The sequence below is a fragment of the Stegodyphus dumicola genome, chromosome 2, assembly GCF_044657685.1.
Source record: "Stegodyphus dumicola isolate Sdum_Otavi_A_Nest chromosome 2, ASM4465768v1".
Classification (NCBI taxonomy): domain Eukaryota; kingdom Metazoa; phylum Arthropoda; class Arachnida; order Araneae; family Eresidae; genus Stegodyphus; species Stegodyphus dumicola.
The window spans coordinates 84,419,320-84,444,212 of NC_140769.1; the positions used below are offsets into that span (position 1 = coordinate 84,419,320).

At 32.8% G+C, this 24,893-nt stretch overlaps 1 protein-coding gene and 1 non-coding gene across 4 annotated transcripts in view; both read left to right on the forward strand.

Moving 5' to 3' along the window:
• LOC146998501 (uncharacterized) overlaps nt 1–24,893 on the forward strand; it is a 436,472-nt gene that overhangs the window by 4,240 nt on the left and 407,339 nt on the right. For all 3 annotated transcript variants that reach the window (XR_015039470.1, XR_015039469.1, XM_085810829.1), the window contains exon 2: nt 3,865–3,953. The gene's annotated coding sequence lies outside the window, so the exon portion shown is untranslated. The remainder of the gene's footprint in view (nt 1–3,864; nt 3,954–24,893) is intronic.
• TRNAT-UGU (transfer RNA threonine (anticodon UGU)) lies at nt 7,370–7,442 on the forward strand. Its single transcript has one exon. It is a non-coding gene; the product is annotated as a tRNA-Thr (tRNA).

The following is a 24,893-nucleotide window of genomic DNA, read 5'->3' on the forward strand; positions in this document are numbered from 1 at the left end:
TGTAGTAAAGTGTACTCATATGAAGAACAGAGATCACACAAAGATGAGAGCATTGTATGATATCAAAATTATCTTTTGAGATAATATCCATTCAGTTTTATTCTATGATATTTAGCAAGACGTGTCGTAACTATGATAACGTTCTTCCTTCTGTATAATATTGCATTGCATTAATATATAATAATATCAGTGATATTTCAAATTGTATTGTAAAGACATTAGGAAAAAATTTGCAATTGCCTTCCTTCGCCGGGAATCGAACCGCGGACCTCTGAAATTACCGTTCAGTGTGCTGACCACTACACCACGAAGGCACGCTAGGGAAGTGGGAGAAATACCTTATAGTATTTCGTGTTACATATCGCCAATTTCATCTCATAAACTGAAATTAGTGTTATTCTCTTACACAATACATTTTTCTTAAAGTATCAAAAATATTTTGTAAAAATGATCGAGATTAATTTTAACTCTGATTCTGATTAATTCTACAAGGATCAAGAGTTATTTTTAATTTTAAATTTAATCGATTTTAATTTCTGACGTTTTCACTTAGCGAGACTTGAGGGAGCTCAGAATAAAAAGTATTTTATTACTGAACAATAAGGAGAGGTGGAAATGTACGATACACTTCCAGCTTTCCTCAAATGTATGATACAAAAAGTTGATCATGGATTGCAAATGTTAAAAATAGAGTTCAAAGACTAAAAGTGCTTCTATTAAAATAACTTTGATGCCGAATTGCGTTCTTTTATCTGTACAAAACGTAAAAAGGTTTTTATCATTTCAGTAAGTTCTTTTCCTGGTATAATAAACGTTTTGCCAATTGAGGGTTTGCATAGCTCATGCGCAACCGATCCAGTAAAAAACATTCACACCAACGTATTCATAATTAATTTACTTTGTTAAAAAAAGTGTAAGTCTTCAAGTGGCGATAATTTTTGAGGAAATAATATTACATAAATTCGCTTTTCTGTATCATTTGGCACTACTATTTTAGAAATTAATTTTAAATATACGATTTAAAATTTATACCTTGATTTCCTGGAGAATTATTTCTAAATTAGTTGGCTAAATATAAGTATATACAAAATAGCTTTGAATGGTTTGTGACTTTAAACTGCAATTTCTTACTCAAGCAGTGAGTGCAAGTTCACAAAATTAAAAAATATGAAATTTAAAAAAATTGCATGATTTCAATCATCTCAATCTTCAAAATTTATACAGTTCTTAAGTGTGATACCTATTTAACTTTTTGAAATTTTAATGGAAAATTCTTTGACGTGTTAAAATCTAAACTTTTTAGACAATTTATCTAGCTGAAATTTGTATTATTTAAAAAATTAGTCCCAATTAAGCAATAGTTAAAAATTAACGATTATTTAAAGGTTTGTAAGATAATTAATTTAAATATTATCAGTAAGTACTTACCATTTGTATCTTTAATAGGTGTATAGTTAAATGCAATTTTCGTTTTGGTATATTCAATTTAATTCATACACCATGTATCTGTCATGTGCAATCAATCGCATGAAACTGACCAATATTTGGATAAATTATTTAATACATAAATGGTATCCAAAATAAAATATTCAAGAATTAATGAAAATTTACAATACTTCATTCTTTTAGTGGGAGTAAAATGTTCAATTTCTTACTGCATGTATGAAGATGTAGACTCAGAATTATTTTGTCTTGCACGATCTAAGAATTTTCATTATAAAATTCAGTAATTGCCGAAATACTAATCTTTTTTAAGGGTACCGTAGAATAGTTTTATTCATAGCTTACAGAACTGTGTATGAATTTAAAGATGTTACATCAGCTTAAAATGTAATTGTCGTACGCATTGATGCTTGCTCTCATTACGTGTAAGCACGTGTACGTAAACAGCCGCGTCTGAAAATGAGTTTTTTTTTACTTTCTGTAGATTCTAACACATTTATTTTCATTAAAGAGTGGAGGTCGATTTTTTACAGTAGAAACTATCTGCCTTTACTCACATGATGGGTAAGTAAAAATGAAATTAGGCGCGCCCGTCACTTTGAATTAGGTATTCAAAGATTACCTCTAACCAATTAAATCACGAAAAACAAGGAAGATGAAATCAGTTAGGGTTACCAGATCAGGGCTAAATCGCAAAAGATTGCTTAGGCGTGGCAAGTGGTATCACAAAACACAAAGCACGCTGAAGCACGTGTTAACTTAATGCAACTCCCTCATCAACGACAGAAGAAACAGCTTCGTCAACCAAATTAACAACACCTTTTCCCCCTTCATTTTGTTCTATGGAATACGAATAAATAAGAAAAGGAAGAATAATCAAGTACCCCTTGTCCTCATTCCAAGAGCTCTTGGTGAATGGCAAACAGAAGTGAAATTTTGCCTCCCAGGCAGGGAGGACTAAGTAACATTTTCCAGAAGATGGTCTTGAAGAACAATTAAAGCTTGCATTTCAAGAAGCATTTACTGTTATTTAAGATTTTCTTAATAAGTTAGAGTAGACATTCTTTTTAGCGTGAAATTATTTGCCCTGTTTTTATAATGAAACGTTCTGCTCTAATGAACTACAAAAAAGGGATTAGTTTATTTGAAGGAAATCTCAATGTGTGAAGATGCTATTAGTCATAAACGCCATTATCTGTTGTAATAAATCCATAGATGGCATATGCTCGCTTGGAAATGAAGTCGACGTAGCCTGGAGGAAAACTGGAAGATAAATGAAAACGGTAGTAAATGAGTTTTTTCCTCAACCGCAGTGAGTAAATAAAACTTTTGAATTCTAGTGCTCCACCACTCAGAAGTTTAAAGATGCTGCCTATTTGCTTCAAATAATTAGCTTTATGTACAAAATATCAAGAAATGTTTCATTTTCCTTTACTTTTACTGAAAATCTCAATTAAACACTTATTTGCCTTAAGCATTAATTTTTTTTTTAAATTCTAACTAAGCTTTTAATACTTAAACACGTAAGCAAATTCACCGCATTGGCTTTTAATTAAAATGTTAACAGCATCAAAACTTTAAGCTTTTTTATGATTGGAATATCTTCGCATTCAATGAACTGTTTGGGATTTTTGTGGTTTTTGATTTAATCATTATGCGATACGAAAAATTTTGAATTTATTTTCAGCTATGAATTGCGTACATAAGAATATTATATATTTACGAATTAGGGAATTAATTTCACGCCGTCTAAGGAAACATCAGAATTATGCTCAAATTAAATTCTTATGAGTGAGTGCACATATCAACTTAAAACTATCATTAAAACAAAAATTTATTTGTTAATTGTAAAAAAAGAAGTACTTCCTTCTCTACTTTTATATGTAATAAATTCACTAATGCTAAATATTTTAGAATACCTGTAATTAACGTAGGGGCAGTATGTGACTAATGTAGGACATAATGAATGATATCTGTAAAAGAGGTATACTTAAATAGTATTTTAGCATAAATTCACATTTCATAATAAATTCTCCTTTGAATATTTTCGAGCAAAAGACAAAGCTATATTCAAATAGTTAAGGCAAAAATAGTTAAGGCAAAAATTATTTTTCATTGAAAACTTATATTTTAACTACCTGTTTAAGTTTCTTCTTACGAATTTATTAGCGTAAATAAAAAAGGACACATTATCATATTAAAATTCTAGCAAACATTTACTATTTTGCTGAAATTGTAATATTTTTTTCACTTAAAAATTTTGGTGAAATATGTTCCTGCCTGTAAAAATGTAACAAAAACTTTCAAAAAGATGCTAAGGCTACAAATTTACATTATTTTATAGTATCTTGTTACGTAATGAAAACCTCTATAATCCGTCATTTATTTCGTTCTTGATGTAATCTTTCTGCTTTATCATAGGGCTGAGATACATCGATTGAACATGAAAGACTTAATGAACTTGTCAACTGTTTCCCAACAGACCCCTGCTGACGTATAAAGCTGCACAGGTAGAGTAAAAGATTAGAAAATCTTAATCATTTAATAGGCAAGCTGAAAAGATCGTAAAGCAATTTTCCTGGATTTAATTATTACATAACCCCATCCCTCTTCACCCACGGGAAGACATGATTGATACTTGTAAATGGCATATTTGCATAAGTTCCTTATAATCTACAAGCTTTTTTATGGGTCTTTTTTTTGCCTAGTGCTTCAAAGATTTCCAAGAAATTGGTATTATATGATAATGGAATTTACTTTTAGAGCAGATTATATTGTCAACTAGGCCCAACCTCATTTCAGGCGAAGAAGATTGATCTTTGCTTATATGTGTTTTCAGTTTGCGTGCGTGAAATTTCCGTTCTCTTGAGGTGTTGTTTAATGAAGGGTTCCATTTATCAGATTTCCGCAGAATTTTTGTCACTTTGCAAACTATCATTCTTTCATGGCCTAAAGCTATACAATGTATTTCAGCAATATCTGTAGTATTCTTTTCATGATTTGCAATGCAAAATATGTATTAATTATTTCATATTTCAATGCAAATTTCCAAAATGTGAATCACAAATTTATCTTCCTCACAAAAGGTAATGCAGTTTATCGTCCTAATACAGCAACGTATTGCATTTCAGTAATATATATCTGTAATCATATTATTCGCGTTATTCATGTGACTTGCCATGAGGAAATACGTATACTCCTTCATATGTCACTAGTTTTCGAAAGTGTATATCAGTGAACCGTATTCGAGATTTATATTTCTCTAAAAATTTTCTTATGGATAGAAATACCCTTTCTCTTTCCGCTATTAAATCAGTTGAATTTCATTTCTTTTTTGGTTTCAAAGTAATAATTTTATTAATTTTCATAAATAAATAATAATAAACAAGCACATAAATAATAATAAAATATAGAAAACTAACTGGCGCCTTAAAGAATTGCTTGAGATTGAGAATGGCCTTCGGCCTCTTTCTGTTTACAGAATTTATGTAGTCGTTGCTACAAATTCTAATTTCTGAGTTATTGAGTTTGCTTTGGTTATCATGAAAACTCTTGGTTGCGTGATAGCAGTATGTCCGTAACTGGGCCATTTTTAAATCTTTGTGAAAATTTGAGACTATTGATTTAGTGTATGTTTCAGATCTATAAAATAATTCATTTCTGAATTATTATGCAAAATTACCATAATTTTGTTCTGTCTGTCTGCATACTATTACACGATATATTATGTGAATTAAATAAAAGCGTTCTGCTTCTGATTTAGGAAATATGAAATCTTGTAATACTGGAAGCTATTCGTCTGCTTTTACGAAACCTCAAATTCACTTCCTTTGAATGGCAACATCGGAGAAGCAATTCGAAAATGAAAGCAAGGCAGACATGTCAGGTTGTACAAAGTTAATGACCTAAAGTTCCTTCTAAAGACTTAAATAATGGCTCCATAGCCGGAACGACCGACTAAGGTTATAGAAGAAATGCTAAATAAAAATCCATTACAAAATTAACAACTCTGCTTCGTAGTCAAATATAAATATTTTCCTACTCTTTGTAAATCAAAGCACTAATCTTCTTGACCAAGTGTTTCTTAAATTCAATGAAATTTTCTTTGACATATTTGACAAAATTACCATCTAATTACTTTCTGTTTAGAACTGGCTTCAGTCATCATTCAGGATGTGACATTCTGCTATTTTGTATGCCATAAAAAAAGTTCATTTTGTTTCTCGTTGTGTTTTAACGAGCTGCAAGTTCATTAATTATCTATTTCGATGACCTTCAAGCGAATGTTGACACTTGATGGCCTCGTGGGCGTCTCAGGAACGCGGTGATGGAGATGTCTCTTCATATCACATAGCAGGTAAATCGATTCCAAAACAAAGTAATGAATTAAATGCTAAGAATACAAAGGTTATATTCCAAATGTTTGGAAGCTGGTTTTAAAAAAACTATTATACGTTTTATTTACTCATATTTGTTATTTATATGTTACACATTCATGGAGTTTCAAAGTAATTGCACAACTAAATACCTCTGGAATAGCTATCCACAGAACACATAGCTCCCACTGTAAAAAAAAAGCATGAAATGGGTAGCGCTCAAGTTAATATATCCCAGAATGGAACATTCCCAAATTTTAGCACAATGATCTGTTTTAGGACACTGTAAATATTTTAGGATCCTGTAAATATTTTCAGATTTAGTAAATATTCCTCAAGAGTTTAATTTTATTAACTCCGTTACATGAAGCTGCGGAGATATTTTTCAGGAATCGGAATAGCAGTAGTGTTAGTCAAGTAATCGTGCTATCTAGACAGAGATGATCTTCATTTGACACAATCGTTTGGTTTGTAAAAGAATGTGATTTCGCGCTTTCGAAATCAAAGAACTTGTACAAAGCACAAGGTTAAGTTTCAAACGCTTTGAAAAAATTAACTACATTCTCTTTTATAACTAAAAAAATACGTTATTTTAAACAATAAATCATCAATTATATTTGTTTCTTGACGAACTGTTCACATCTTTTGAGGGTTTCTTCAGTAACATGTTGACTTCTTGCTTCACGTTTTACTCTGCAAATACTATATTTTGCTCGATTGTTTGTTTTTAAATTAAAGTAAAGTAAAGACTAAAATACAAGATTCAAAAACGTAAAATACAACAAATTTTAAAATTAAAATATAGGTAGTAATTAGGAATTTACGTACCCCAAATTTCAAAATTCATTCCGTAGTATTTTTTATTTATTTATATTTATTTTTAATTTAATTTTTTTCGCTTTTATTTACTTTCTTGTAACATTAATTTGTATATGATATTTTAAAATCATTTAAAAATTTCTGTTATTCATTTTCATTCTAAAACTTCTGAGTTATGCTAGAAAATCAAAACTTTCAATAATAGGTCACATATTTTTAATGTAACCGCCCTCGTTCAAAAAACCGATGTTGTTGCTGTTGTTGTCTTGTCAATCCTGCATTGAAGAATAGTTGTCGGAGCCTAGTCCAAACAGAAGTTGGACTTCTATTTTCCACCCCAATTTTGAGGAAGAACACCCCGGGGGAATGGGGTCCAGGAGACCTCCACCCCACCCCTCTCCCCCTTCCACCAAACCGCACAAAAGGACTTTCGGGTCGCCCCATATTTAGAGTGTCCCTATGCCACACGGGCACTATACATTTTATAATATGCATGTGTCCTTCGGGATTCGAACCCGAGCCCTTCGATACCGCAGTAGGCTTTCCTAATTAGACACGTCATCAGTTATGCAAGCCACGTGACATAGATTAATCTAGAAATGTTGCAGCCAGAAACGTTATTACTATTAGAATACAGAGAGGAAATAGCCAAATTAAAAATTAGGAATTAAGAAGCTATAACTAAATTAAATTAAAAAGCTTATAAGGTAGTTCTCTCGCCTTCTTAGCATGCCTTCGTGGTGTAGTGGTCAGCACGCCCGACGTGTATTCGGGAGGTCCAGGGTTCGACTCCCGGAGAGGGCATTGCTCTTTTTTCATCTCTCTTTCTTTCAAAAAATACCTAATGTCTCTACAGTGGCGCCCGAACTAAAAAGATAGTAGATGATGATTCTCCACCACCAGGATTTGGCGATTAGGTCCCCTAATCCACAGTCGCTCTTTAAAAGGGGGAGTATATGAGGTATTTCTCCCACCTTCTTAGCATGCCTTCGTGGTGCAGTTGTCATCACGCTCTGCGCGTATTCGAGAGATGTGTGGTTCGAGTCTCGAGAATGAGTGCATTGCTCATTTTTCATCTCTCCTGCTTTGAAAAATATCTAATCTCTACAAGATGATTTACAGATGTTTTATTTTACATATATTGTATTTGTGTAACTGTATATAGCGTATTTTTAGATTACGTTTTGTACCTCATTTGTATTTCAAGACGTAAGTCCAATGCTTAAACTCTTAAATCTGTAAAATGAATCTTCTAATCGTCCACTTATTGCTGCCTATTTTGTATTATCGTGTTGACTGACGACAGTTACAAAATACTGAGATTTTGATGTGATATTGTTTGAAAGGCGTTTTATTCTTTACCAATTCTGTAAGAGACAGTCAGTAATGGACGAATCGGAGCCCAGAAGGAGATAAAATGACGAAGAATTATGAGAAGCATTCTAAAATTCACACGTACGCAAACACAAAAATGACAAGTTTATTTTTTTCAAAAAATGTTACAGTTCGTTACTCCTTCTTTAACTTCTCACTTTCTACATTTAAATACGTCTTACACGGAGTGACACTGACTGTTGCTAGCCCTAGGTTCGAATACCTTACAGATGTATCACAAAATCTTTTATTCCCAATGGCTAGACAAAAAGTTACAAAGAACTAACAATTTTACAGAGGCTACAAACAATAGAGCTAAGAACAAAAAGACCGAAGTCATTGCCTAAGGAGAGCTCCTGCCTCCAAATATCATGTACCAAAAAATAAATTTATGGAATCTTCTTTCATGAAATTGATGCATACATTGCATTTCTTTTAAACATATATACCGAAAAATTGAATAATCTTTTATCAAGTTCTGTGTTGCCTGCATTTCAAAATCTTTCAATACCAGAAAAGCAAATATATTTCTTGAATACATTACTGAATAAAAGGTGGAGACTAATACAAAGCATTACGGAAAACTACAGGTAAAATATATTTACAATGAAAAGACATTAACATCTTCTCTGAAAAATTCTAGTGCGTTAGGAGGAAATCATTTTTGCATTCGAAAGCCATTGTTCTCAATCCCTTTCAAACATTTACAAAAAATATTTGTTTATAGATTTACATGTATTATACCTAAATAATTATATTTAAAAGCTTATTTCATGAACTTTAACATTAGTTAAAATTAACATTAAATCTTTCAGGAGAATTATGCGAATAATTTTGCTTTAATAAGGTAGTTTCAATACTAAAAAAATTAAAGCCAAAAATATTACACGCTTCTATTAGAAAATAAAGAAATGTTCCATACTCAAAGTGTAATTAAAGGTGTTTACAGCTGAATATCCATAGTGGTTAAAGCAATAAAGATTTAATTTATTTAGTTATCATAGTAAATACTAAATGACTCTTATAATAGTGATAATATTATATGTCTCTTTTAATAGTGGTAATAAATTCATTTTTATGTAAATTAAATGAAAATTTTATACCTTAAGCATATCAGAGAGGTAAGAGTTTGATGTCTTAATACAATTTTGCGATTCAAGCTGTCAATTACTATCAATAATTATTTTGTCAGCTTAGCCCAACCCTCCAAATGCGCTAGAAAATTGATTGCTGTGTTATCGTACATTGAATCAGACTACAAAATCATTTCAACGATAAGAGAAACATTTTTCCTTTTACATTTCTGAAACACATCTCATTAGCATTTTTCAAATTAAGAACGACAATATCTGCCATGGTTCAAAATTCTACCATTCCATAATGAATTCATAACATATAGAATGAAGCATTAATTTAAACTCTCAGTCCTGAGAACTTTGGTTTTCTACACATAGTCTTCAGTTATAAATTACTGAAAAGTATGTGGCGTATGGGTTCATAGTAACCAAAACGCACAAGTATCAGCCAAGTACACGAGAGATATTTAGTATTTCACATAAATTTTATGTGACGCTTGTGAATCATGGCAAAAGATGATGCAAACTTGTAACCACTGATTCGTGTTCTCAGTTATTATAAGGTTAAAATTCTTAGTTGGCATTAATTATCAAAAATAAAGTGAGAATACTCTTAAAAAATTAAAGAGACGAAATTCTTTCCTTGAATGAATTCTATATGCATTATAAATACAGAAAATATATACTCTGTGCCTGTTTTTAAATAATTTCTTAACCTTCAACAGTGAATCTTACTCTTTGACTTTGTGTCTCTTGTATCAAATCCAAACGCACACTGGCTTAGATGAAGAATACGAATTCCCATTTTGTTCTCAGCATAAAATTACCTTGATCTTCTGTGCACAAAAGAAAAAGGTTTGTTTGCACGAAAGAAAAACATTTGAATATTAGGAATTCGTAAAACAATTGCCAGATTACGATGGATAATATTTCAAGGATTTTTATGTTTTACGCTGAAAAAATTTTATAGAATTTATTTTATAGAATTTCAAGTATTTTTCCGGATATAGACTTATTATTGAAGATAATTGATACACTGAGCAAAACAAGATAATAGATACGATTCACTAATGTCCTACTTCATCTGGCAGTCTTCTTATTCTTAATAACCATAAACGTTTTACTTTGCATATCAAAAGTACATGATAAACTACCCCCTTCATTTAGAGAATAAGTATTAACTACTGTTAATCATGCTTGCTTTTATAGCACTAACAGGAAAATGATAATATTTCCTTTTTTCAGTTCTTCTAGTACTTCTTAACAAGGAAGTACGCTAAAATTTCCGTGGGTACCGTGACAGTCAGCTGAAGTGAATCCAATTCGCTAAATCTAGTTATTAAATCACGAAATCAGCAACATTTTTGCTGGTTTATTTCTCAGAATGTACGAATGAACTCATTTTTGATTTAGAAAAAATGTAACATTTCGTTTCTGTTTAAAAAAGAAGAATTTTTCCTGTTGTGAGAATAGGCTGAATGTTAGTTTGATTGCCTACTGAAATATTTATGGGATTTGTTACTTCGTTCATAGCATTTTAATGTTTATCGATATATATTATAAAGTACTTCTCTCGCCTTCTTCGCGAGCCTTCGTAGTGTAGTGGTCTGCACGCTCAGCGAGTAATTGAGAGGTGCATAATCGATTCCCGGCGAAGGCGTTCATCTTGCCTGCTTCAAAAAATACCTAATGTCTCTACAGTGGTATCCGAACTAAAAGGGTGTTGGATGATGATTATCCTCACCCATGATTTGGCGATTGGGCCCCCTAAAACCCTTGTCGCCCTTTGAAAAGGGTAGTATATAAGATATTTCTTCCGCTTTCCTAGCCTGCTTTCGTGGTGTAGTGGTCTTGCACGCTGCGCCAGTATTCCAGAGGTCCGTGGTTCGATTTTCGGCGAAGGCGTTTGCTCATTTTTCAAGTCTCCTGCCTCCAAAAATATCTAATGTCTCTACAATATAATCTGCAAAACCAAAATTGTTTGAAAATTTTTCAGCTTCCTTGTTACTGCCTCTTGAATAGCCTAAACCGGGGCGTGGTGCTGTTCTTTTACGATCCTTTTCAGTCGTGGAAAGAGGAAGAAATCTGAAGGAGCGACACCTGGGCTGTAGGGTGGCTGGGGAAGCTGTTTGATGCCATGTTTGGTAAGGACGTCCATGACAGCAAAGGCTGTGTGGCTCGGCGCATTGTCGTGATGGCGCCTTCTTGATTGCTGGAGGGATGCGGACGACTTGTTTTATGAGTCTTTCAAGTACTAAAAATACAGCATTCACACTCTGGCCAGGCGGTACAAATTCTCTATGAACCACTCCTTTGCAGTCAAAAACGATTATCAATATCAATTTCATCTTCAGCTTGCTTTCTTCCTCCCGAAACAATATGTGCCACTCAAAAATAACTGATTGACCCATGGTATCACTTCCATAAGCAGTCGTGATCATATCATGTGTCTCATTATCAGTTTTACCTAATTTGACGCCAAACTTCCCCTTGTAACGCTGCTCAAACAAACAATTCATTGTGGAGGTGACAAGGCACCTTGAAAGAGGTTCACCTTAAACTCGATCTACACTCAGTGAAGGCTTGGAGACGATTGGCGACTCGTGTGCTTTTAGCTAAAATCTTCCACACCCCAACCAACGCAGTCACATCCCCTTCTCCTTCCTCGTGTTTTGGCGGAAAAATCTACTACTTCCCGGTCAAACCCTGCACTTACTCCAGCATACAAAAATGTACTATCATTCGCAACGCATTGTAATTTAACCCTAATTTAATGTAAATTGTAAGCATGATTAAATGTAATATTACAATATTTTAATGTCTGCATTTTAATTAAAATAAATTTTAAAATTACGTAATTGTAATCAAGCACAACGATACTTATCAGCCCATTCCTGTCGCTATTTGAAAAATAAATCTGGCTAACGTGCTTAATTCATTTTTTAAATTTTTTTGTAACCTGCTTCTATACGTTTAATTACAACGATAAGGACTTTAATATCCTCTTATCCCTCGTTAGATCGACTTAATGGATTTTAGTTTATAACAAATATACTCGAATGATAATTAATAACTCTGGTCAGCATATAGCTTCTTAAAAAAGTCTCTTCCAAATAGAGCGTGTAACACAAGTGAAATTAATTATACTCAGGACCATTAAGTATAATACTTAAGTGCTCTGTCAGAAGTTGCATGTGGTATTTGCACCACGCCAAAGAACGTAATCTTTAAGACTTTGTATAATGGTAAATTAACATATTACATCTATTAAAAATATTTAACCTACTCATTTTTTGTTTTCTATCACTATGCAAATATAAATAAAAGTGATGTCAGATGCGATAATGTTAAGTGAGCTAATAGTCTAGGAGATTAAGTTTTCAATTAAAAGAAAAAGAACTTACCGAATAAGTTCTGATTCATTTAATGTAGAAAATAGTATGTAAAGTGAACAATATTAAGAATGCTATAAACTTTAAATCTTACATTATTTTATCTTATGTGCCGATTGATGTAAAGCTACATTACGCAAAACTTGGTCTGTGCACAAAAATCATTCGTAGTTTCTAATATTAAGATCCTAAGAAATGAAAGTTACGCATTATTGCTGTAATATTTTAATAGTTGCTCTAGCTGTAGCAAAATAAACACAAAAATTTCATTTTAGGTACTTTCCGCTGAATTATGAAGTTGCAGTAGTAATTATGTAATACTACGGTCCCGTACGAAAATATTTGAGAAGACTGTCTTTTTATAATGCATAATGGTTTTGGTTTGTTTCCACAAAATAAATTCATCAGGGCAATACAATTGCTCTTCAGCGCTCGGTAACATAGAGATGGAAGATTCCTAATTCAATAGAAGTGCAATGGGTCAACCTTCTCAACCCTCGAAAATCTTACGCATTTTCGGAAAAGCGTAACACTTACGACAAAGTTATTTTTGCATATGAATCATTTCGATATATCTTATAAGTTTGTTATAATGTATACTTAAAATTCAAATATTAGTTTTTAATTAACCTTCACTAGAAAATTATATGACCCTGGAAGAGAATCATTTGTTTATTCAAACCAAATTTTAAACTTCTGGCTCAGAATATGTGTTTAAAAGCGTTTATCCTAGATTTCAGATCAAATTAATATTTTGAGAAGTGTTTCTTAAAATGCACTCGTAGTTTCTATTCTTTGACTCATGCCATTCGTATGCTCAAGACTTCTGATAAACACGAGGAATAACCTGAAATGTTATAGCCATATCTTAGGTGAAATGTCAAAGAGGATGCTGACCCTTTTCTCTAAGTTCCTCTGTCATGGATAAGAACAAAGAAGTCGGTGAAAAAAAGAGTAGCAGCTTAAAAAAATGAAACAGATTACAAATTTTGTTTTATTATGGATCTCACGTCCTGCGCTGCTGTTTTTAAACACACCCTCCGCTAGCAATTGTCTGCTTTTTTACTTTTGTTTCAATTACAGTGTCAAGACACTGCAGCTTTAATATAATCATTTGCGACTTTTGAAATATGTCTCAGACTGTTTTTTATGCGTTATTAAAAGGAAGTTCATGTTGGAATAATGTAAAGCTCGTAATGCATAGTCAATTCTGAAAATTAATGCGACAAAATAATTTTCAGATACCTTTTGATTGACTAAGTGACTGATATCACATCGTTTTGGCCATCGCTTAAATGATATTATTAATAATTTATAGTTATTGATATGTTTTTAACGCGCATTCTTTTAAATGTACGTATAGAAATTTTACATTTTGCTGATAATTCTTTTTAATTTTTTATATGACGCGTAATGGGAAAGAGATTAAATCTGGAATCAAATCTTGGAAATATGGCTAAAATATAGCTTACCAACATTTTGCGGAGTTCTTATGTCTGAGCTTGTGTGATAAAGCTTGATATTTTCTTTTCGAAAGTTATCAATATTTAGATAATAAAAGGAACTGAAACACGATAGAATTTATGAACTTTTTTTCGATACACGATACACGATCTTTTTTTCGATACACGATGAACACGATAGAATTTATGAATTTATGAACATGCTACTCTTTTTTTCACCGACTTCTTTGTTCTTATCCATGACAGAGGAACTTAGAGAAAAGGGTCAGCATCCTCTTTGACATTTCACCTAAGATATGGCTATAACATTTCAGGTTATTCCTCGTGTTTATCAGAAGTCTTGAGCATTCATAAATTCTATCGTGTTACGAATTTATGAACTACGAAACTGCAGCAGACATCTGTATGTTTAACCCATGTAATCCTAATTCTCTCCCAAACTGATGAAAAATTAACGGCATACTTAAGACATCAATTTTCTTCCGTTATTTATATATAAAGTGCTTCTTTAATAGATCTATATTCCTCAGAAGCATTCGAAGAGAATACCTACACCTATTGGTCACCTAGCCATGTTACTACAGACAGCGTTGCTTAGATAAGAAGTAGCCCAAGACACTCTCAGGAGAGAGGCAGGTCATATGCATACAACGCGCTTTACACTGAATTCGAACGAACACTCTTGAGCCAAACCAGTATTTTTACGTCTACGGATAACATAAATAATAACAGTTACGTTATTGCTGTTGATTAGAATATGCTTCCGTAAATTTCATTGCTGAGGGAAAATGTATACTCGATGTTAAGTGAGACATAACAGAAAGATTAGTAGGGTTTTGCTTTATTTTGCTAATAGTTATTTTTATTTTAAGGCGAGCCTTTCCTGTACGCTCATTTTCCTACCTACGTTTCCATAAGATAGAAACTAGTAAGCTATGTCCGAGTTACTTCAGTAGGAAAGCGTATTTTGCCTTTAGGCCACATTTTTGCTATTTGTTAAAGCTTGTTATTCTATGGCCGTACTAAATATGTGCTTTCTAGCATATGCCAGTGATTCTTAATTAAGACCCAGTTACGCGACATTATTTCTGTGCAACTTAGGCTGATTACTTTTATTTAGTATTAGGTATTCTTATATTTTCTATTTTGTGTTAAAGCTCAAGTGGAGTTTTCTTGTACCCCCGAGAGGGGCCATCTGTAAATCTATTTTGAGTTAGATTAAAAGGGTATTTTAACACTTCTCCGGAGTTGTTACTTACGTACAAGAACTAAGGGAATAGTCGCTACATAGTTCTTCGGTATTGTATTTTTTAAAGAACTGTATGTTAGGTAGGATACTACAGATTCAACAGATTACTTTAAGTCCTTCACATGCGAAAGCACTGTATCCACTAATATTAAAAGTATATACCTGTGCGATGCTAATTACATGTAAAATGTATTTAAGAGATTGGGCATGCACTGGTTTACTAAAGAAGACGCATTAATAAAGATGTATAGTAATAATACTATGTATATAAAAGAGATTAATGTTCACATTATTAATGCCGTTAAAATTGTTAAAAAGGAAATGCGGCCTTATTTGTGGTTCTTATTCTATCTTATGAATAACGGTTTCATATTCAGTAGTTTAAACTGCTGAAATGAAACTCAGCTTTTGCAGCCTCATATTTAGTGTTATAATTCCTATTAAGGAAGGATTCCTAATTCCCTACAGCCTTCGTAGCTTCATGTCTAGATGTTAAACTTGGTGAAAGAAAGTGTTTCATTGCCCACGGTATTTTCAAAATTTTATGCAGTATTAGAACGCATAAATGCGTATCTCTCTCTCTATATATATATATTATACAAACAGCCTCAAGATTTTGCGTTTAATTCCAAGAAAGACTGAAAGCATAGAATCAGAAATATGAATGTACATGTGATCTCATCCTATGATAAAAATATTAATAGCTAGAAAAAAGGTGATGTTATGTCTTTACAAAGTCAAGTTAAGAAAGTCAAACTAAAGAATAATTCACACAGTGGCAACCATATTCACTTTGTTGTTTTGAATTTTTCTCCGTTTCGAATGCTTTTAATTCTTACAGATGTTGTTGCTCCGTCAATGTAACTGTGAGCCCTTGCAGGAGATTACTTTTTTGACTGTTTTCTTTAATTTCCCATAGCGGGGTGCAACAATGCTTCATTAAAATTCACGTCGGTTCTATCTCTCTTTTCCACGTTAATTCTGACCAATGATCGTTATTAACCAAATCATTCTACTCTTGCAAAGAGGATGATTGCAAAAATAAACACTCATGTTGCTACTGCTGCACGTTCATCGTCTCCTTTGTTGACAGCATAAGCTTGGGCATATGACTCTTTCTTGAAAAGAAACAAATGCAGTTTCAAGTTTATTGTACCGTTCACCATTATCTCTTTGATGTATATAGTATCGTATTACATTTTCCTCACATATGAAATCATATTTCTGATTCATCCTGAATATACATTATGTTCGAGGAGCTAATTAGCGGCCGAGCGGCTAAGTCGCTGAAACTGGTAGTTCGGTCCGGGGCTCGAATCCAAGCGAACGGGCTGACTGCCTAGGCGTTATCGTGGTTTCTCATGTGTAACATGAATACGAGCCAGTTTCCCTTAAAACGTTCTCCACGAAGGCATCCCTCCCCTTAGGAATATATCATCCCAGTTAGCAATTGAGGGCTTTGCCGTTGCTAAATAAACAAAAACCATTATGTTCGATAAATACTGTTAATCTGTTAATTATTATCGACCGCAGTCTTTGCATCCCATTCAGTAGACTGTCTGCAAACGCGTATTGCGTAGTACGCAAATCTTTCGTTAAGTCTTAGCGAATTCAGTGACAGGAATCTGTTTCTTTTAATTTCGTAGTTTAATGTATCGACGAACACTCCTTAGATATTTAATTTATTCTGCTATAACTGAGCATTAAAAAGAACACTAATATTACTGTCGGGACGCTGTCAACCAGAGCTCCAATTAATCATTCCTATAACCGCTCACTATGAAAGCGAATTAAAATTTTAGCTATTGAAAAAATCCCTCAGGTGCATAATTACTTTTCGTTAATTACTCAGTGTCACATCCTATTCTCCAATCTTATAAGTTGCCTAGATTACAAGATATACAACCTTAAGCTGAGCTTTAACACTTTGCAAATAGATATTAATGTGGTTTAGAGAAGATATTTGAAGGTAATGCCAAAACGTATGTGGCCTTTACTTAAATGTTTAAGAGTAAACAGACTTGTGGAAATTTTTTTTTCAGAACTTTAAGTAAAGTATAATTTTAATTTGCATTCCTTTGTGTAAATATAATTGCAATGCACTTTTGTAGATGTACTTTCATTAAAGGCAGGAAAAAAAAAAAAACTTTTTAAAAACGTTTAAAGAAACTTTTCCGATATGTTGATTGCTTCAATTCAAGGATTGCTTATCCTGACGAAACAAGAAGTAAATTCACTTGAGAGAAATATTTGTTGCAATCCTCATGCACTAGCGATGAAATTATCTACTTTGTATGGCTGCTGTTGTATGTTTAAAGGATCAGAACTCGCAGGGTTACATTGCGCCAAACGTGTGATATTTAGAGTCTATTTTACTTCCTTGTACGAAGTAAAAAGGAAGTATTGTAATCACGAAAAGTTTCAGGGAGCATATTTCAACGAAAATATCCATTTTGACCGCTATCGAATGCAATTTCACGATGATTTTGCGTGATATCTGTACGTAAGGACAGAACAAAATACTCTTTTCCTCCAAAAAAATTATAAAACTGCTTTAAAATGAATTCTGAAGAGAATTTTTCGTCGCGTCTGTACGAACGTATGTACGTACATATGTACGTATCTAGCATAACTCAAAAACGACTAGTCTCAGAACGTTGAAATGTTGTATATAGGACTGCTATAACATGTAGATGTGCACCTCGTATTTTGGTTGCAATCGGCCGCACCAAACGTATATAAATATATTTATATATATATCCACTCTATTACCAGGTTCAGTGATCTCAGTTTCTTTACTCTTATATGTTTGTAAATTGTACATTTTTTGCTTTAAAAATGATTGAATTATGTTGTTCTTATCTTACGGTTAAGGTTTGTATGCCTTTAGTAAATCTCTAGGCAATATTTTTAGAATTATCTACAATTTTAAAGTTGTTTAAGTGCCGCTAAGCCTAATAATTTTCTTGATGGCGGCCATTGCTTGTTTACATTTGAAACAGCAGGATAGAGGCTTTGTTGCAAATCTAGAGAAACTTATCTTCGCAACAACAAATATAACGCCTTTATTTATTATTTAAATCATGCTTAATCCTTTCTGGAACTTTTTCGAGGAAATAAGCGTTTAAGATTTACTTCGTAATTTTTAATACAGATATTTTGAGTTTTTATGTATTTTTGCTTTGTCGCAAAGTGAGAACTGAATTAATTGAATGAGAAATACTCAATCGTCTGTGAAAAACTATTTCTTTTTTGTTTTGTTTGCTTAATTTCTTTTACACATCGTTCTAGCTTTATTATAGTATTTGAATAGAACATGTGGCAACGATTAGATAATTCCTTAAATGATATAAATTTTGTGCATTCTGAGTTATATAATATGAACGAAATATAATACTGTTGAGTGAACCTAGCGCCAGAATGTCGCTATGGTAAACAAATAGAGTGAATTTTAAAGAATACATTTATTCTGCTGTGGTTTATGCGCTGTCGGCGAAGTAGATTTAATTCAGTCCAATACGTTTAAATAAAATGCAAGAAAAACGCGTATAATTTAATATTCCGTACAAGGAAGTCATGTCGTGTACACATCAGATTTTTTACTTAGTAAGCATATGGAAAAGTGCCCACAAGATGAAATAATATAACAGTAATTTTTTCTTGCCTTTCTTTTAGTAATTCGACATTAGGCATACTTCCTTTTCCTTGTAGCGCCAAATGGCACGTAATAAATAAATAATGAATCTTAAACAGGACGACGTATGGTAACTGCTTGATTTAAAATTGTTTCAGGTGTTAAAATGAAATTTGCATTCTAAGATCAGACTGAAGTTTCTTTCTAATCTTATAATTTTCAAATTTCTTATAATTGTATTTATTGTATACCGTCCTTTAACGGTAAATTCCTCGAAGCGTTAAAATGAAATATTTAGATTGCAATACTGTTTCAATCAGTTGCAAACAGGGAAAAAATGAACGAAAAAATTTATCCTTTGAAGGGTAAGATTAGCTACTTTCTTTTCAGACACATATGAGAAAACCGTTATGATTATACGAAAGGTTAACTTTTGAGAGCTGTCCGTATTTTTTAAGGAAAGCGCAAGAAATTTGTGTTCTATTTTTTTTATCTATAAAAAGTTAAAAACCATTTAAATTTCGAGGTTATTAATAGATAGTTTATTCTTAAACAAAAGAGAGAATGAAACCACGAAAACCAAAAACATCAAACGTCGGATAATTTCGGGAATGAAATTCAGCGATATTGGAGTATCAGATATGCGGATTATCGGACTAAAATTCCGGAAAACTACTTGCTGAATGCATTAAAGAATGAAAAATTTTCATATAATAATTATGAAAACATATTTAATGGATAAAACTAAATAAATTCCAAAGCACAAAATAAAACTAAAATGTTCACTTGGTTAAATTTCGCTGATTTAAAAAAGTCCATTTCGTAAAATATGGATATTTGTTATTTCTTCACTATTATAATTTTTAGTTCATTTTTAAGACATTTTAAGACATCACCAACTTTATAAATGTATTTAACATATCGCTCCATTTCTTTTGCTTCCGTCGGATTCAACACCCTTTAAATAATCAAGCCGGTAATTAACTCTTCCATAATAAAAACAATAGCATTATATCCACGCACTCCACATTTAGAAAGAACATTCTGTGCAGAATTAGTCCATTTTTATCAATTTCAATTAATTCTATAATTTAATTTTCTGAAAGCGTGATTGTTCAAAGAAAGGCTCAGGAGTGTTTTCAATAACTCAGGATTGACGATTATTGAATCGTCAATAATTTTCGCTTTATTCTATAGGGTTTCGCTTCGTTGGATTTGTCTGTGGTTTGCTTCATTGGATTTAGTTGTATACATGCTCTAAAGAAAAACAGCCGTGAAAGTAGCATTTCATAATTATTGTTTATTTATAATACCGACAAAAATTTTATTTCATATTTAATGTTTATTTATGTTCAATCTTGAAATAGTTCTTTCCCGCGTATACTTGATCTGATTTAAAAAGATCCTGGGATAAACGTAATTTTTTATTCAAATATGTTTGCCAAATGATATCCAGGAAATGAGCAATACGATTTGAAGTTTTAACGATGTAACTCTTTCATTATTGTAATTTGCAATAATTAAGAAATACAGGAGTATTTTTAAATTTGCAGTCTTAATTTTTTCCATTAAGTGTATATTTTAAAATTTGCTTTAATTAAAACTTTTAACGGTGAGCAGTATTTTTTTCTTATTATTTTTCCCGTATGACAGATTCCAGAGATAGGATTTGGATTCCAGAAAATTCAAGATTTTTTCATAAAATACACAGGCCGTTTCTTAAACTACATTGCCAATTTCGTCTTTATTGTGAATTGCATACAGCTCTGAAATATCAATGATAAAAATAAAATAATGTACCTTAAACGACACTTGATTTTTCTAAGATCAAAAACGAATATTTGATGGCCTCAGAAAGAGAAAAAAAAGGATCATACATTGCGAAAATCCTAAACGAAGTGATAAACCGGATCGCACAAAAAATGAACAGAAAATTAGAGGTTCTGTCAATGCAGGTTGTTCCATTTCCGCAAATGAGACTCCATGTCTCCGATAGCCGGTAATTCAGAAGATTGAAAAAAAATTCGGTAGGAATTGATGACAACGGAAAAGAGCGAATTCTATTAGAAACCTATATTACTAAAGAAACAGCACTAAATTTTTCACCATTTAAGAGCAAATAGAAAACTATTGTTCACCTAAAACTTTTCACCAGTTAAAGATTTGTTTGATTTTTTTAAAAGTACTTGTTTTATAACATAAGAATTTAACAGAACAATGCGTCATCTGAGCAATGAAATATGTCCAAATGAACTGGATGGTGAAGAAACTAATTAGCTTTAATTTCCGATAGAATCCTTCACCGTGCTAAAACCTGTCCATAGAAATCTGTAAAACTTTTTGTGGCTACTGGTTTCTATTGATCTTTATTGGTGCACCTTAGTGGTATTAAAGGAATTCTATTGAACTAATGCAATCGAAATAGATGTTACTATATTTCCGGTGGTTTATAAGAATTTTGTTACTGGCATCACTAGACCTCTTGTAAACAATGAAAGCTACTGAAATTAATACTAGTATTGTAGAGACATTAGGATTTTTTGGAAGCAAGAAAGATTGAAAAATATGCAACGCCTTCCCCGGGAATCGAACCGCGGACCTCTGGAATACCGGCCTAGAGTGCAGAATCACTACGAAGGCACGCTAGAGAAGCGGGAGACATACCTTATATACTCCCCCTTTTAAAGGGCGTCTGGGGTTTTCAGGGGACCCAATCGCCAAATCCTGGGTGTGAAGAATCCTCATCCAACACCCTTTTAGTTCGGGCGCCACTGTAGAGTCATTAGGTATATTTTGGGAAGCAAGAGAGATTGAAAAATATGCAACGCCTTCGCCGGGAATCGAACCGCGGACCTCTGGAATACCGGCCCAGCGTGCAGAACCGTTACAGCACGAAGGCACGCTAGAAAAGCGGGAGAAATACCTTATAGTATCAGTAAACCAATATATTTATTGGTATTTATGTTGTCTATTAATCATTTTAAAAATTTTATTTATTTATTTTATTACTTTATTTACTTTTTGGTGCTACTGAAATTGAGATTATTTCAGTTTTGTAACGAACAGGAAAGTTTAAAATTAAAAAACCCCATACAGTGAACCCTCTCGTTGGAACACTTCACTAAGACGACCACCTTAGAAAGCGATTAGTATTTCTATGAATATAAATAAATACCAACGTTAAACATGACCTCTTTAGGATTGTCAGATTAACTTGGAAACATAGTGGTCGTCTTAGTGCTGCGAAGTTCAATATAAATATATTATTTATGTATTCAGAAATATTGGTCTCTTTTAGAGGCGATTGTCTTAGATATCGTATTCTTAGAATCTTAGAATCTCAGGGAGACAGATGAGACGAGCTGCTTCACTGGATGTATAGTATATGTATTCTTGAAAGGTGAGCAACCCTCTAACAGGAAAACATACGTATAAAATTAAAACACAAACTTAAAAGTTTCTAATTTGAAACAAAACAAGTCAATGAAATTAAAAAACTTCATATAAAATAATAAAACATTTTTGAAAATTCCTTGGCCTTTTTTAAAAAGCAGTCAAGAATTTTTAGCAAGGCCACGTTCCTGAATGGAAACATTTAAAAAAGAATTTTAAAAATGCTTACTAATAAAATTAAAGAAAGTACCAATTAAGAGCATTTAATTAAAGTAAGTGCTTTAAAACTGCAGTAAAGTAAATGGTTTAAGATTTTTTTAATTTAATGAATCATCTAGATATAACCTACTCCAATATCATTCTAAAATAAAAAAATTATAAACATTTTCAACAAATAATAAAAAATACTCTAATAATATAAATACACATATAGTAACATTTCTGAGAGCCAAATGAACACATGTACTGAAAATACCTCTCTAAAGCGAACACTTCTACTACTTAAAAAGTAAAATTATCTATGGTTTTTGTCTTTTGGAAGGGGTCGACTTAGAGAGATGATATTTAATATTAGTGTATACGCTCGCAGAAATAGTGATCCCCTTTAAATGTAGTCGTATTAGAGAAGGAACCACCACGAAGGATTTGCTGTCTGTATATTTAGAGATTACTCTATGAGACCAGTAATGACTCTAGACACTTTCGGTCACTTGCAGATGCAGTCGGCTTCGTGAGCTAATGTTCAGTGTTTATATTCGCTTACACTCTCAGAAATATAGTTTCAGTTGTAGTCGCTAAGTGAGAGCTCAAATCACAGTTCATTAAAAGTAGCTAAACGGACGAATTAAAATGCGTGTTCTGTGCAAACCTTTCTGGGAATTTTTTTTTTCGCTTTTGGTTAGGGACTATTTTTCTTTCATTCCTTTTTGGATCAAAAATTGCATTTTCAATCTTTTGGAGTAGCAATTTTAATTTTATTACTGAATTGGAGAATTTTCTGAGAGTTAAATCCTTTTTTCTCGTATTAGCGTAGAAGTTAGAAATATTCCCCTTTTCCCTTTTCAGAAATAGACGTTGCCGGATAAACAACATAGCACGGCTCTTGTTAACGTTGTTACGGGAAGTTTGTATTGTTACGAAATGTCCAAGCCAGGTAAGAAAGCTTCCCCGCAAAGCAGCTTTAGGATTGCCATAAAATGACAAGGAAAGGCAGGGTTGCCACATTTGGCAACAAAATTGGCGATATGCCATAGACGGATGGAGAAGCTTCTGAAACGAATTTTTACTGATTTAGCTTAGAGTGTTCTCGAACATAAGCCAAAAGCTATATAAATCTTGCTGGTACGCTGATAGTTAGTTAGTTTGTACCGAGTTAGTGCGTCGTCTAGCGAGTTGATAGTTAGTCACTGAGGGAGTGTCTCAAAGTCTAGCGCCGAGTTGGTCGTCGAGTGCATCGAGAGAGTCTTTCAGTGTATCGCGAGTTAGTGCATCGTCGAATTTTGTCTTAGAGTGCGCTGAGCTCCGGGAACGACTAAACCGAGTCGAGAGTTGTACTCTTGTGTATCGTCGAGTGCATCGTGAGTTGTAGCGTGGAGAGCCTCTAGAGTACGTAGAGTTCCGAGAACGACCGAGCAGAGTCGTGAGCTGTACTCTGGTACTTTGCCGTGAAGCTGTCTTCACCGTCATAGCCTGATTGCCTGAAGGCTGTGTCGCTGATTGTTACAGCGTGTGTATAGTAGTTCTTCGACGACTGTAAAAACGTGATTTTGGAGCTGTCCTGAGAACACTGGCCAATAAAGTGTATTTGATACTTCATCGAGTGTTGTTGTCATTATTCACTCCAAATCCGCACGAACGCCGTACGTACGTAACTTAAAGGAAGAAAAAATACGTAAAAGTATTATGATCTTCTTGGATGGTATGCTGCAATAATGCAAGAATCAATATTTTTAATATGTTTTACTGTTTAAGATGTTTATAATGAAAATTCAAGTAACCATCATTTTTGCATGTAACAAAACAATCTGCAAGAACTGCTAGTAGAGCTCCCGCCATGTGTGACTGAATTTAACGTTTCAGTGAACTTCAATATTTTATTGCTATTCGTATATAAGCAGTTAATATTTTTCCTCAGACAAATGAATAGTCCTAAAACGGAGTTTCTACGATGAGCAAAAACTCATGAATGAACTTGCTTTTCCATTTTTAATTTTATAATAAGCAATGTGCTTACAGACTGAGAAGAGATAATTTCAGACTCTATAATTTAAGTCAACGTGTTTGCAGAAGTTGTACAACTATATAGAGTATCTCAAAATTCTTTCCTTGATAACAAATATTCATTAGGCACAAAATATGACACATAGACAAATATTTTTTATATTGAATTACATGTAACATATACAAGTTCTGGTACACTTACTTACTGTTATTTTTTTGGATTATAATGCTCAATCCTACTTTGCTGTTGCCATGCTATCTGAGATTAAGAAAGATGTTTACTATCTGAAGCGTGTTCTTTTTCAGATGAGGCCACATTTCATTTGAATGGTGATGTCAACCGACACAATGCTAGAATTTCGGGTGCGAGATTCCCCATGCTGTGCTTGAGACCGTCACAGACAACCCTAAGCTAAACGTGTGGTGATATCATATTTTATGTCTTATAGAATAA